A 12,773-nucleotide genomic window follows, 5' to 3' on the forward strand; every position below is an offset into this window, starting at 1 on the left:
CTCTTGCTCTGGAGTGTGTTACTGAATATGTTAAAAGCTGTATTGAAATACTTCTAATCATGTAGTTATTAAAAATTTTTTAAAAATGATAAAAAATAATTCTTCAAAGCATAAAAATTTGCTCCTTAATAATTAGTAGATGTGAAAAACATTACCATTGAAATCTACCTGACGACTTTATATCCATGCTCATATGCCAAGGAGCTCAGAAAGTAACTTACTGTGATTAGTAATAATCAGATATATAGAGATTAGAAACGCATGTGCAAACGTCTTAATGTCAGTTGCATTAGAAATGAATTTTTCTATATGAAAAAAAAAAGTACAGTTAACCAAGATTTAGAAGAAAGATGATGAATCCAGCTTTTGAATACTGAGTTTGAGATCTAGGTGGTGGTATGTGAATAGGCACATGCAGATGGCTGAAGTGCAGGGATGATCTTCCTGCCACTTTGGGCTAGCAAAGAGAAGTTGGGCTGTTGTGCTTATTATCCAGGAGAACTGAAGCAATAGAAAGGTTTGTAAAATGAAAGAAAGCCCAGGATGGTTCCATTGGGAATTCTAACATTTCAACAGAACACAATGATTCGTGTCAGCAATTTTAGTGGAATAGTAGAATGGAAAATCTAATATTTGGGGAAGTTTAGTTGGAATTCTCCAATCAAAGAGAATTGTGGAATTACAAGCACTGACTCATTTTCAGATCAATTGCCTGAGGGGAAAAGGTGCTAGTAGCTACAAGAGGATACTAACTTGAAGGCCAGTGGTAGTTAGGTGGAAGAAGAGAATAAATGAGATGCTTAGAGTGGAGAATGGGAGGCCATGGATATGGAAGAAATGTTGAGTGACCCTGAGGATGTGTAGCTGCTAGAAAGGTTCAGGGGTGGGCAGGTAATGGGTTAGAGTTTGGCAAATGACTTGATAGGAACCACTTCAGATAATGTTATATTGTTTCTTTTTTTTAAATTTTATTTATTTATAAATGAGAGCTGTCTTTGAAGACTGCCAAGGTCAAATCAGGAAAAATTAATTTGCCTATAGATTGGATTTTTGTTGTTTTTTGGGACAGGGTCTCTGTAGCCACAGCTGGCTTTGGTACTCACTATGCAGACCAGGCTGGCCTCAATCTCATAGAGATACACCTGCCTCTGCCTCTTAAGTGCTGGGATTAAATGTGTGAACTACCACATCCAGCATGAATTAAAAAAAAATGTATATGAGTGTATTACCTTTATGTATTTAAGCACACCAGTCTCATATAGTACTCATGAAGGTCAGAAGAGGGCGTCAGATCCCCCTGGAACTGGAGTTATGGACGATTTTTAGCTGCCATGTGGGTGCTTGGATCCGAACTAAGGTCTTCTGCAAGAGCAACCAGTGTTCTTAACAGCTGAGCCATATCTCTAGCCCCAATGGATTGGTTTTTATAAGAGGGTTTTGGAGTTGTTAGAGTATAATGAGGAATAAGGTCAGTTAATATATATGGCCTTTATAGGGTGGGTAAGCCTCGTATAATGAGAGAAGAGCAAGCTTTCTGTTTGTAACTGTCATTTGTACCCTCAGCTTAAGTCTTTGTAAGTGTATTAAGTCTTGTAATAGAAAGTGGTACAGTGTTTCCTTGCTGTCTACAATGTTTTTTAAAATATTTATCTTTATTTTTAATTGACAGATAATTTCTGTGGTACCTTGTAACCTTTCTACAAATGTATACCATGTGTAATTCTAAGATCAGGGTAATTGGCATATCTGTAACATCAGACATTTATTATTTCTTTGTGTTGGAAACATTCAAAATTCTCTAGTAGCTTCTTTGAAATATTCAAATAATTTTTGTCAACCATAATTATCCTCCTATGCTATGTAGCCCATTACAGGTTACTTCCTCTTATCCAGCTGTGCCCTGCATGTACAAACTGTTCTTTCTTATCACACACTTCTCAGGCTTGGGTAACCATTATTCTCTTCTCTGTCTTTGAAATAAACTTCCTAGCTTCCATGTATACATGAGAATGTGTGCTATTGTTTTTCAATGCCTGGCTTATTTCAGTGAACTTACTGTCATTCAGGTTTCATACATATTACTGCAAATGAAAGATTTCTTTAAGTTGTTTTTTCAAGTTTTTTATCTATTTTATGTCTATGTGTGTATTGCCTGCATGTAGGTAAGTGCACCCATGTTGTGCAGTGCCTGCGGAGGACAGAAGAGACTTGTCGGATCCCCTGGAATTGGAGTTATGGACAGTTGTTAACCGCCATGTGGGTGCTAGGATTCAAACCCGGGTCTTCTGTAAGAACAGTGTTCTTAACCACTGAGCTATCTCTCCAGCCCCTTCTTTAAGTTTTTTTATTTTTTATTTTATCTGCATGTATGTAAATGCATCATGTCATGCAGTGTTCATGAAGGCCAGAAGAGGGCGTCAGGTTCTCTGGAACTGGAGTTATGGACAGTTGTTAGCTGTCGTGTGGGTGCTAGGAACCAAATCTAGGTCCTTAGAAGAGCAGCCAGTACTATTAACTGCTGAGCCATCTCTTCAGCCTCAGGATTCCCTGAATAATACTCAATTGTGTGTATGTTTGATGTATGTCCATGTTAATCAGTTTTCCATTGTTCTGGAAAAATCCCAAAAAAATCAACTTAAAAGAATTATTATTATTATGGGCTGGGGGAATGGCTCAGCAGTTAAGAGCATGTACTGCTCTCACAGAAGACCGGAGTTCTTTCCCAGCACTTGCGTCTAGCCATTCATAGCTGCCTACATTTCCATCTCCAGGGAAGCAGACACTTTGTTCTGGTCTCTGGGGCTCCTTCACTCACTTACCCATACCCACACATGGGCACACATCCATACACATGCTTTATTTTGACCTATAGTTCCAGAGGTTCCAGTCCATTGGCACTTGGCTTCATTGTTTCTGGGCAGTGGGGCGATCAGAGTCCTCATATCCAGTCACTTCTTTTAAAGTCCCACCTCTGAGCATTGATGCATTAAACTAAACCTTCAATATCCAAGATTTGGGGGAACATTTCAGACCCAAATCATAACAATACTACTTTAAAAACAAAAAATCCATTCTGGGGCTAGAGAGATGGGTTAGCGGTTAAGAGTACTGACTGCTCTTGCAGAGGACCCGGGTTCGATTCCCAGCACCCACATAGCGGCTACAAACTGTCCTTAACCCCAGTTCCAAGGGTATCCGATGCCCTCTTCTGACCTCTGTGGCATTGCACAGCACGGGTGCACTCACATACATGCAGGCAATACACTCATACATATACAATAAAAATAATAAAATATATTTTAAAAAATCCATTCATCTATTAATGCACATACCTCCTTCCCATTTCTTACCTTGGCTATGGTAATGTTTAAAAAAGTCAAGTGCAGTTGTTTTTGGGATACTCATTTTCAGTTCCTCCAGACTCATACCAGTCATGGGATTCCTAGATTGAAAGGTTTTTGGCTGATTTTTTTTGTTTGTTTGTTTTTCTTGTAGCTTCACTTTCTCAGAATGGCTATAGCAGGTTACATTCTTAGCCTTTCTGCTCTTTCTTGCTGTTTGTATTTGTTTGTTTCTTTGTTTGTGTCTTTTTTGAGACAGGCTCTCCCTGTAGCTCTAGCTAGCCTGGAACTCGCTATGTAGATGGACTCAGAGATCTGCTTGCCTCTGCCTCCCCAGTGCTGGGATTAAAGGCTATTTTTGTTGTTTTGATGCTAGCCATACCAACTAAGCTAGGTTGGCATCTCCGTGTGATGTTGATTTGCATTTCTCTTGACTAATGATACCTACTGAACGATTTTTGATGTTTTAAATGGATTATTTCAAGAACTTTAGTTGTGTTAGACTTTAAAAATATCTAAAAATTTTGCTGTGCTAAAACAATACCGCATTGTAATCTTTACGAAATTGAGAAAATTAATAAGACCTGAATGTTGGGGAAATTAAAATGTTTTTTCTGTTTATTTACTAAAGTGTTTCAATAAAAAAAAGTATATTTTTATTTTATGTACGTATTTTGCTTGCATGTAAGTGCACCCATGTTAATGCAGTACCCATGGAGGCTGGAAGAGGGCATCGGATTCCCCCAGAACTGGAGCTTTGGACAGTTGTTAGCTGCCATGTGGGTGATGGGACTCAAATCTGGGTTCTCTATAAGAGTACACAGTGCTCTCAACCACTGAGCCATCTCTCCAGCCCTAAGATTGATTTTTTAAAAGTTTAGCAAATATGTGACATTTTTGTCTAATATATCAGTAACTTATTAGTGCCTGCATCTCAGTATCATAAAACACAAATGCATTTAAATGCCTGTAGTTTGATTCCCAAGGATGATACTTCTTGTAAGTAGTCCTTTTCTAGTTGTCCTTATTCATAATACCTTTGAAGTGAATTGAGGATTCCTTTGGCTAGTGGCTCTTAAGTGGAGAATTATCTACTTCTGAAGCCACGGAGCCACCTGCTTGCTGTTGCTACATTGGAACTCTTTCCTTTTCACATAATACAACTTAAATCTTGTTAATAATTATAGAGTAATCTTTCATTTGATTCTAAAGTTCTTCTTTGGGAGCTGGATAGGTTGGCTCAGTGGTCAAGAGCAGGAGTTCAGCTCTCAGCCCCTATATTGAGCAGTTTACAAGTGCTGTAACTGGCTCCAAGGGGATCCAGTGCCTCTGATCTCTCTTGGCTCCTGCACTCACATGCGTGTAACCAGACACATGCATATAATTAAAATAGTAAAATTAAATCTTAAAATTCTACATTGTATGTTTACTTTGCTGTTTTTATAACATAGGGTCCACTAGTGATAATTCTTTGAATAACTTGGTTACTTAGTCACAAACTGGCTATAAAATGGATTAATGGGAGTTGCTGATTATAATAATTGAAAAAATACATAGATGAACATAGCTTATTAAGATTAATTACTTATTTCTCTTTAATGGAAATTTTTTGCCTGACATTTTCCAAAACTGGTTAGAAGACATGGAGAGAAATACTTAAAGTTTTATAAGTTTTGTTATTTAAAACTCTAAATAGGTTCATATCTTAGAATTTGTATATAGTACACTATCAAAGCAATTTTAAAATCAGGTGTCAATTTTGAAATTAAATAGAATTAATATATTAATAAATATTTGGAATAAATATTTTAAGCAGAAAACTTCAAATGAGTGTATGTTTTCATAAAATGCTTGTTAAAATACAATAAAACTTCAATTAAAAAGTAAAATTATGACTGGGCATGGTGATGCACACCTATAATCCCAGCACTTGGGAGACAGAGGCAGGTGGCTCTCTGTGAGTTCGAGGCCAGCCTGGTCTACATAGTGAGTTCCAGGACAGCTGGGGCTACAGGGAGACCCTGCCTCAAAAAGACCAAAATAAAATAAAATAATTTCTTATACTCTGGGCGGCTCTCACGTGAATTTTTTTAGTTCCATGTTGTGGTTGCTGGCTGTGGCTGCTCTCCTCCGGCTATGGCCGCTCTCCTGCTCTCTCAGTTCCTCCAATCAGTCATCCAGTCCAGACCCCAGGGCTGGTGAGGAGTCTGCACCAGCATTGCTGCATTCAGGCTCAGGAGACCAGGTTCAGTGACACAGATCTGCTTTATTGCAAGAAAGTATGGGCTTATATAAGGGTAATAGTCCAATCATAGCACAGCATATGGGATCCCTATTAGCATGGCAAACTAGTATCCTGTTACACTCTAGTGGGCCAGATGCCCTATTAGCATGATAAGTTTCAGTTTCTAAACAGGAAGCAATGCATTCCAGCATGATAGGTATGTAAGGCAAAAGGCAAAATCAGTCACAAGATTTTCCACAACACCCTGTGAAATTAGAATCAAGTATAGTAGAATCTACATTTGTATATTCATCCAACAGTGGCTCAGAGATACTTGGGAAAAGCTGCACCTCTGTTAAACATATGCAGGGTTTTGTGTTATTATTCCCTAAACAATAGAATATAACTTTTACTTACAAAGCATTTACATTGGGTTGGGTATTTTAAATAATGTAAAAAATGATTTAAACTATACAGGAGGATGTTCATTGGTTATGCAAATATTGCAAAAGACTTGAGGGTGTGTGGATTTGGTTTCAGTTTTGGCCACATTGCTTGGATTTCCCAGGTCAAGAGTATTTACTGTGTTCACTTTAGCATAAATTACTGACATAACAATGATCATCTCTTGGTCTTACAGTATTTCCATTTTAAAGACAATTTTTCTTTAGAAATTAGATTAAACCTTTGTGAATGAATAGGCTAGAACCATTTTATGAAGCTGTGGTTAAGATTGGTCAACCTTTAACTGTTGCTGAAGACTGTTACATAGCTTTGGTAGGTAATGATGTTTTGAGGAACATAATTTGGCCTCAGGTATAGAGCCCACTAAGTGTTAATGATGTGTACCTAAATGGCTTAGTGCAGTTCTATTGTCATTATCATAGTGGTATTTCTATTCAGTAAATGCTCAGATCAATAGTACACCTAACTAGTTATTACAGTATATTTAGTTCTCTTTTTTTAGTTTATCTTCTACCATGTACTTAAAAGCTAAGCCTGATATTTTTCTTGCGTATGTTATGCCAGGACACTTAACCAAGTTAGAAAGTTTTCCCAGGATTTAAAAAAAAATTTATTTATTATTTTTATTTTATGTGTATGAGTGTATTGCCTGCGTGTATATGAGTGCACCCGTGTCATGCAGTGCCACAGAGATCAGAAGAGGGCTTCAGATTCCCCTGGAACTGGACTTAAGGACGGTTCATAGCTGCCATGTGGGTGCTGGGAATTGAACCCGAGTTCTCTGCAAGAGCAGTCAATGCTCTTAACCGCTGAACCATCTCTCCAGTCCCATTTTCCCAAGTTTTTAAGATGGCCAGTCATTTGAGTTTCTTATATACCTTCTCTCTCAGAGAATTCTTTCCTTTTGACGACATATGTTCATAATATGTGTACCAGTTGTAACTGGATCCTTGCCAAAAGAAAAATACCTGTACTTTGGAACATAAAGAAAGGTTTAGAACACTTTGGCAGTTTTAACTACGAGGAAGAGAAATTATGCCACAGCTGATACCTGGGAAAACCATTAGGATCTCTTGGGGGTGACCAAATGAATGTAATTTGACACTACACCCCAGTGGTATTATGCAAAGACAAGCTATTAGTACAGAATGCTTAAGAAATAAAAGAGCCAAATTTATCTGAAGGTAGCAGTTATACAAACTGAGGAAACTGTTGATAAAAGATATGGAGCATTATAATTGTCACTTGAGAAATTAACAGGAAAAAATAATGAAATAGAGTAGGGGGTCAGTTCTTGAAAACAAACATTATGTAGAATTTAGGCTAGTGTAAAGGCATAGATATGTGTCATTTGTTTCCTCAGATAACATGTGGGAGAAGGCAAGAATTTTCATAAGTTGTCAAGAAGGTTATTAGGTAAACTGCATTTTTCAGATTGGGAAGTTGTAAATCTGTTTGGTGGAACTAAAATGACTAGTACTTGTGGCAGAGGATGAGGGAGTGCTCCTCATTTGGACAACACCTGAAGACTTCTGAGTTCCTCTTCGTCTCTAGGTATATATTGGTATTTACTGCCTCAGACCAAGCAGCATTTGTCACATGGCCATTCTGCTATGAGAGTCAGTGCCTTCTCTATTATATCCACTTTTGAAAAATAGTGGGTAGGAGTTAAAATGACTTAAAGTGCATCTTCCTATGAGACAAGAGGAAAAGGGAAATAATTACAAAGTAGACAAGACAGCGTTTGATTGGGGGGAGGGTAGAGTGTTGTCCTCATTCTTCTTAAAGAATGAAGTAACCAGATCAAGAAAGATCACAAGAAGCTTGACAGTGAAGAAAGTGAGATGTGGAAAAGATATTCGGAGTCATGGAGTAGTATCAGAGTAATCATCTTCCTTGACCTTTTCTTGACCAAAATTTTACCCATCTTTTAAGACTACAGATTATTTCCTTAAAGTGATGTAATTTTTGTTTTGAGTTCTCTTAAATTTATTCATTTTAATGTGTATGAATGGGGTTTTTTGGTCTTTTTGAGACAGGGTCTCCCTGTAGCCCCAGCTGGCCTTGAACTCACCGAGAACCGCCAGCGTCTGCCTCCTGAGTGCTGGTATTAAAGGCTTGTGCCACCACACCCACTGTGTATTGCCTGCATGTGTGTAAGTGCACCTGTGTTGTGCAGTGCTAGTGGAGGACAGAAGAGGGTGTCACATCCCCTGGAACTGGAGTTAACGGACGGTTGTTAACCACTATGTAGGTGCTGGGACACGAACCCAGGTCTTCTGCAAGAACAACCAGTGTTCTTAACCACTGAGCCATCACTCCAGCCCCAGAGTTGTCTTAAATTTTTATACATTTCTCTTTTTTAAAATATTTTATTTTTATTTTTTGTATGAGTGTATTGCCTGCATGTATGTGACATGTCACAGACATGCTGCGAAAGTCAAAAGAGATCTGTGGATTCCCCTGGAACTGGAGTTAAGGACAGTTCTTAGTCGTCACGTGGGTGCTGGGAATCGAACCTGGGTCCTCTGCAAGGTCAGTGCTCTTAACTGCTAAGCCATCTCTCCAGCCCCTATATATTTCTTTTGACATTTATATTTGTTGTTTTTTCTAGATTATGAACTATTTGAAGTTAAATTTTTTTTGTTCCCGTAGCTAGAAAAGATGGGTCAATAAATGCTTGTTAGGTTAAATACAGAAAGAACAAAGTTACAGAAACAGGAAGTTATGATAAAGGAAATTTATTGCTTTAAGGGTGAGATTGGAAAAATGCAAGAATTAGAAGTTATATATGGACAGGCAAGAAGGAGTTCAGATTTTGAGCCTTAGAATATGTAAATCTGTATTTTGTAAGTCTGGACCACTGTGAAATTGATTAGTGTTTAGACACTGAGACTAAGGTCATAAAGGTTACCTGCTTGAGTCCGTCATCCAGGAATATGAACCATAATGATTAGTATTCCTACATAAAGTACAGATGTTTACATTGGCTTTCAGTGCCGGCATTATGGTGCTTTCCACCTGAGTAAAACTAAATTACCTTCCAGGTGTACATACTTAGAGCCTAGATTTCTTTTTCTTCAGCCTGGTTGCTTCTCAGAAATAGAACTACTTTTGTACCTTTGGTCCCTGAAGTCGCTGTTGGCTTCCTTGTCTTATAAGATAGTCAGGCTTTACAGTGGCCAAGCCAAGAGTGGAAAGAGACAGACAGACAGACAGACAGATGGGCTAATGAAGTGTTCCAGTTATAAATGTATGTAACGTGTTTCTTCTTCCTAACTTAGTTCCTACTGTTCAAAATTTCAAAGACTGCACTTTAAACTTCTCAACTGAAGTAATCTTCACCTGCAATTCCTTTTCATTTTCTGCTTCTCTTTTTTTCATTTCCTCTACCCTGGGAGATCATTCATGCTTTTTATCCAAGTGTGAAGTATTCTAAATACCAAGAGTTATGTACAATTGAAATGTACAATTGAATGTGATGATGAAAGTCTCATTTTTATCTTTAAAACTTGTGTATTTATATAAATATTTGGGGGGACACTTGATTATTCATTGCTGTTCTTCCCCTCCCCTTTGTGTTTCTAGAGTATACATTTGTATGTGTGCATGTCAAGACCAGTGGTTAATTCTAGGTGTTGTCCTCTGTTGGGCACCACCTTATTTTTTGAGACAGTGCCTTTCATTGAACCTGGAGCTCTTTGATTTGTTAAAATTTGCTAGCCAGTAAATCTTCTTAGCTCTGCCTTTCCAGGGACTGGGATTACAAGTGTGCAACCTCACATTCAGCTCTTTACATGGTGCTGGGACCTGAACTCGGATCCTTATTGCTTGTGTGGCAAGCATGTTACCAACTAACCCATCTCTTTGGTCCTTTTTCCTTTTTTGAGATAGTCTCATGTATGCCAGGCTAGACCTCAAACTCACTATGGAACCATAGTTGACCTTGAACTTCTGATCCTCCAGCCTCCATCCCCTGGGTGTTGGGATTACAGACATGCACCATGATGCCAGGCCTTCCTGCGTATGAGTCAATCATTCTACTGACTGAGCTACATCCCCAGCCTCTTTAATGTTATTCTTTCTTAGAGCTTCCTTTCCCCACTCCATCTCATAAATTCTTGTTAAACTTGCACAACTCAAGATACCACTTTCTAGTAATTCCTTTTCTCTGCTTTAAAATCTTTGTTTTAGACTCAGATCTTCATGTTACTGCCTATTACAGTAATAAAGCTGCGAGCATGCTAATTAGTCTCCAGGGTTTAGTTTCTTCATAGGTCTTTTTTTAGGATTGTGGTGAATATTAAATAATAACTATAAATAGAAAACACATAACACATACTAAGTGCTTAATGGTCAATATTACTTTGTGCCACTTACTAATAATTTGTTCCTTCACTTTTTCAGGTTACTAGCATATACTTTAGGTATTGAAGAGAAAGAAAGACAGGCTTTGCCCTAAAAGGAAGACAAGTCAATGATAAAACTATTTAGTTGGTATTAAAGTATCAAAGTGCTATGGACACACCTAGTAATGAGGAACTTAAACTTGAATTGAAAGTTCTCTGCCAGAGGTGAGGTCCACACTTCAGAGACTTAACAGCCACTTATTAGAGCCAGTTCCCAAATTATCTATGTTATAGACAGATTCTGTCTGCACTTTGGAATTATCCATTTCTATAGTCTTCCACTTGAAGAATTTATAAATGTAATGTAGCATGTACCAAAACTGAACTCATGTCTTTTAAGCCCTACATTTTTAAAATACTTTATTTTGAGTGTATTGCCTACTTGTGTGTAAGTGCACCTACCCATATCATGCAGTGCCCGCAGAGATCAGCAGAGGGAGTTGAATCATCTGGAACTAGAGTTATAGACTGTTGTCAGCCACCATGTGAGTGCTGGGAGTCGGACCCGGGTCCTCTGCAAGAGCAATCAGTGCTCTTAACTGCTGAGCCATCTCTCTAACCCCTAGCCCTATACTTCTTAAAAGTCTTTCTTTCCTTTTCTCCTTCCCAGTTCTTGCTTCAGAGCCTTATCATCTCATACTGTTCTGAAATCTATTTACATACTCACCAGGGAGTTTTCTATGCAATGCAAATTGAGGATATGTCCTAGTAATAGAGCACTTGCCTAGGATGCTTTTGACCCTGAGTTTGATCCTCAGCACTTAAAAAAAAAAAAAGTAAGCAGTACAGATATACAACCATTTAGCTGTCATGTTCTCTCAGGTTTTTTTTTTTTTTTTTTTTTTTTTTTTTTTTTTTTTTTTGGTTTTTTGGAGCCGGGGCCTCCCTGGAGCCCCGGAACCTCACTAGGTAGCCCGGGCGGCCCTTCACCCCACAGAGCCCCCCCTGCCTCTGCCTCCCAAGTGCTGGGGCTAAAGGTGTGTGCCACCATGCCCGGCCCTCTCAGGCTTTTTATACCTAGTAGAATAGGATTCCAGAAATTTTATCAGCTACCTTTTAATTGGATTTTTTTTTTTTTTTTTTAATCTTTTTAGGCTTTGTTCCTATGTCCAGGAAGTCTTTCTTGAGTTCTGTGTCCCTCAGCAACCTTACGGAATTATGCATCCTTTCTTGGTACTTCTGTGATAGTCTATTGGTATCACTCTGTTACTGTATTTGTCACCTTTTCATTGCCGTTGTGCTTCTGCAAGATCTTGAAATTCTTAATTTTAGTGGCTGCGGTGTACACACACTTTTGTCACCTCAAGGCTAGGATCATACTAAGTCCTACATGTTTAATGGTTGGGTGATGGTAACTGCATGTTAGTTTAGGTAAGCAAAGGTGACAAGCATATCCTGAAGACAAGAACCATCTAGTTTTTTTTTTTTTTTTTTTTTTTTTTTTTTTTTTTTTTTTTTTTTGTTGTTGTTGTTGTTGTTGTTGTTGTCTTTTTGAGACAGGGTCTCCCTGTAGCCCCAGCTGCACTGGAATTCACTATGTAGACCAGGCTGGCCTCGAACTCCCAGAGATCTGCCCTCTGCCTCCTCAGACACCCAGAGGTGTACTTTACTGATCCTTTTAGGTGATTCTCAATCCAACTGAACTGGCAATCAAGAATCAGCTGTCGGAGTTGGAGAGATGACTCAGCAGTTCTCTTCCACAGGATCTGGGTTCAGTTCCCAGCACCCACATAGTTGTTAGCAACCACACCTAACTCCAGTTTCAGGGGATCTGATGCCTTCTAGCCTCCGTGGGCATGGTGCACTTACATGTATGCAGGCAAAAAGCACTCATGTAAAATAAAAATAAATAATTAAAAAAAAAGAATTAGCTATCATAGACCATAGTGAAAGGTTTTCTTTCAATGTATTTTTCATTTTTGTGTATGTGTGGTTTCCCCTTTTCTCTCTTCTGCTTCACCCATCTGAGGTAGGATTTAGGGCTTTATATTAAGGATGTTCATTAATAATTATGATTCAAATGAGTCCCAGGAGTTTGTAAAAAGTGCAGTTTAACCACTATGTTTGGGATACTCTAGGATATCAGATACTTAGTATTTATATGTAAACTTTAATTTTGTGTTTTTGTAAGGAAAAGCAAGCACACTAGCTTTTGCTTGACAACGTCTGATCTGAGAAAACTTCGTCCAGAACTATTCTCCAGTCCCAAATCTTTTAAGTAAACTTGACTCACAGATAGGCTGATTTATCTTGTGGCTTTGATTCTTCTTGACCATACCTGCCTTATTCCATTCCTTTAACTGTAGAAGAATACAGAAGTTATATTATGTAGTT

General features: G+C 38.3%; 1 protein-coding gene across 3 annotated transcripts in view; it reads left to right on the forward strand.

The window, feature by feature from the left end:
* Eml4 (EMAP like 4) overlaps positions 1-12,773 on the forward strand; it is a 159,856-nt gene that overhangs the window by 76,923 nt on the left and 70,160 nt on the right. The window lies entirely within an intron of this gene.

Source organism: Nannospalax galili, unplaced genomic scaffold (assembly GCF_000622305.1).
Source record: "Nannospalax galili isolate Female #2095 unplaced genomic scaffold, S.galili_v1.0 scaffold257, whole genome shotgun sequence".
Lineage (NCBI taxonomy): Eukaryota > Metazoa > Chordata > Mammalia > Rodentia > Spalacidae > Nannospalax > Nannospalax galili.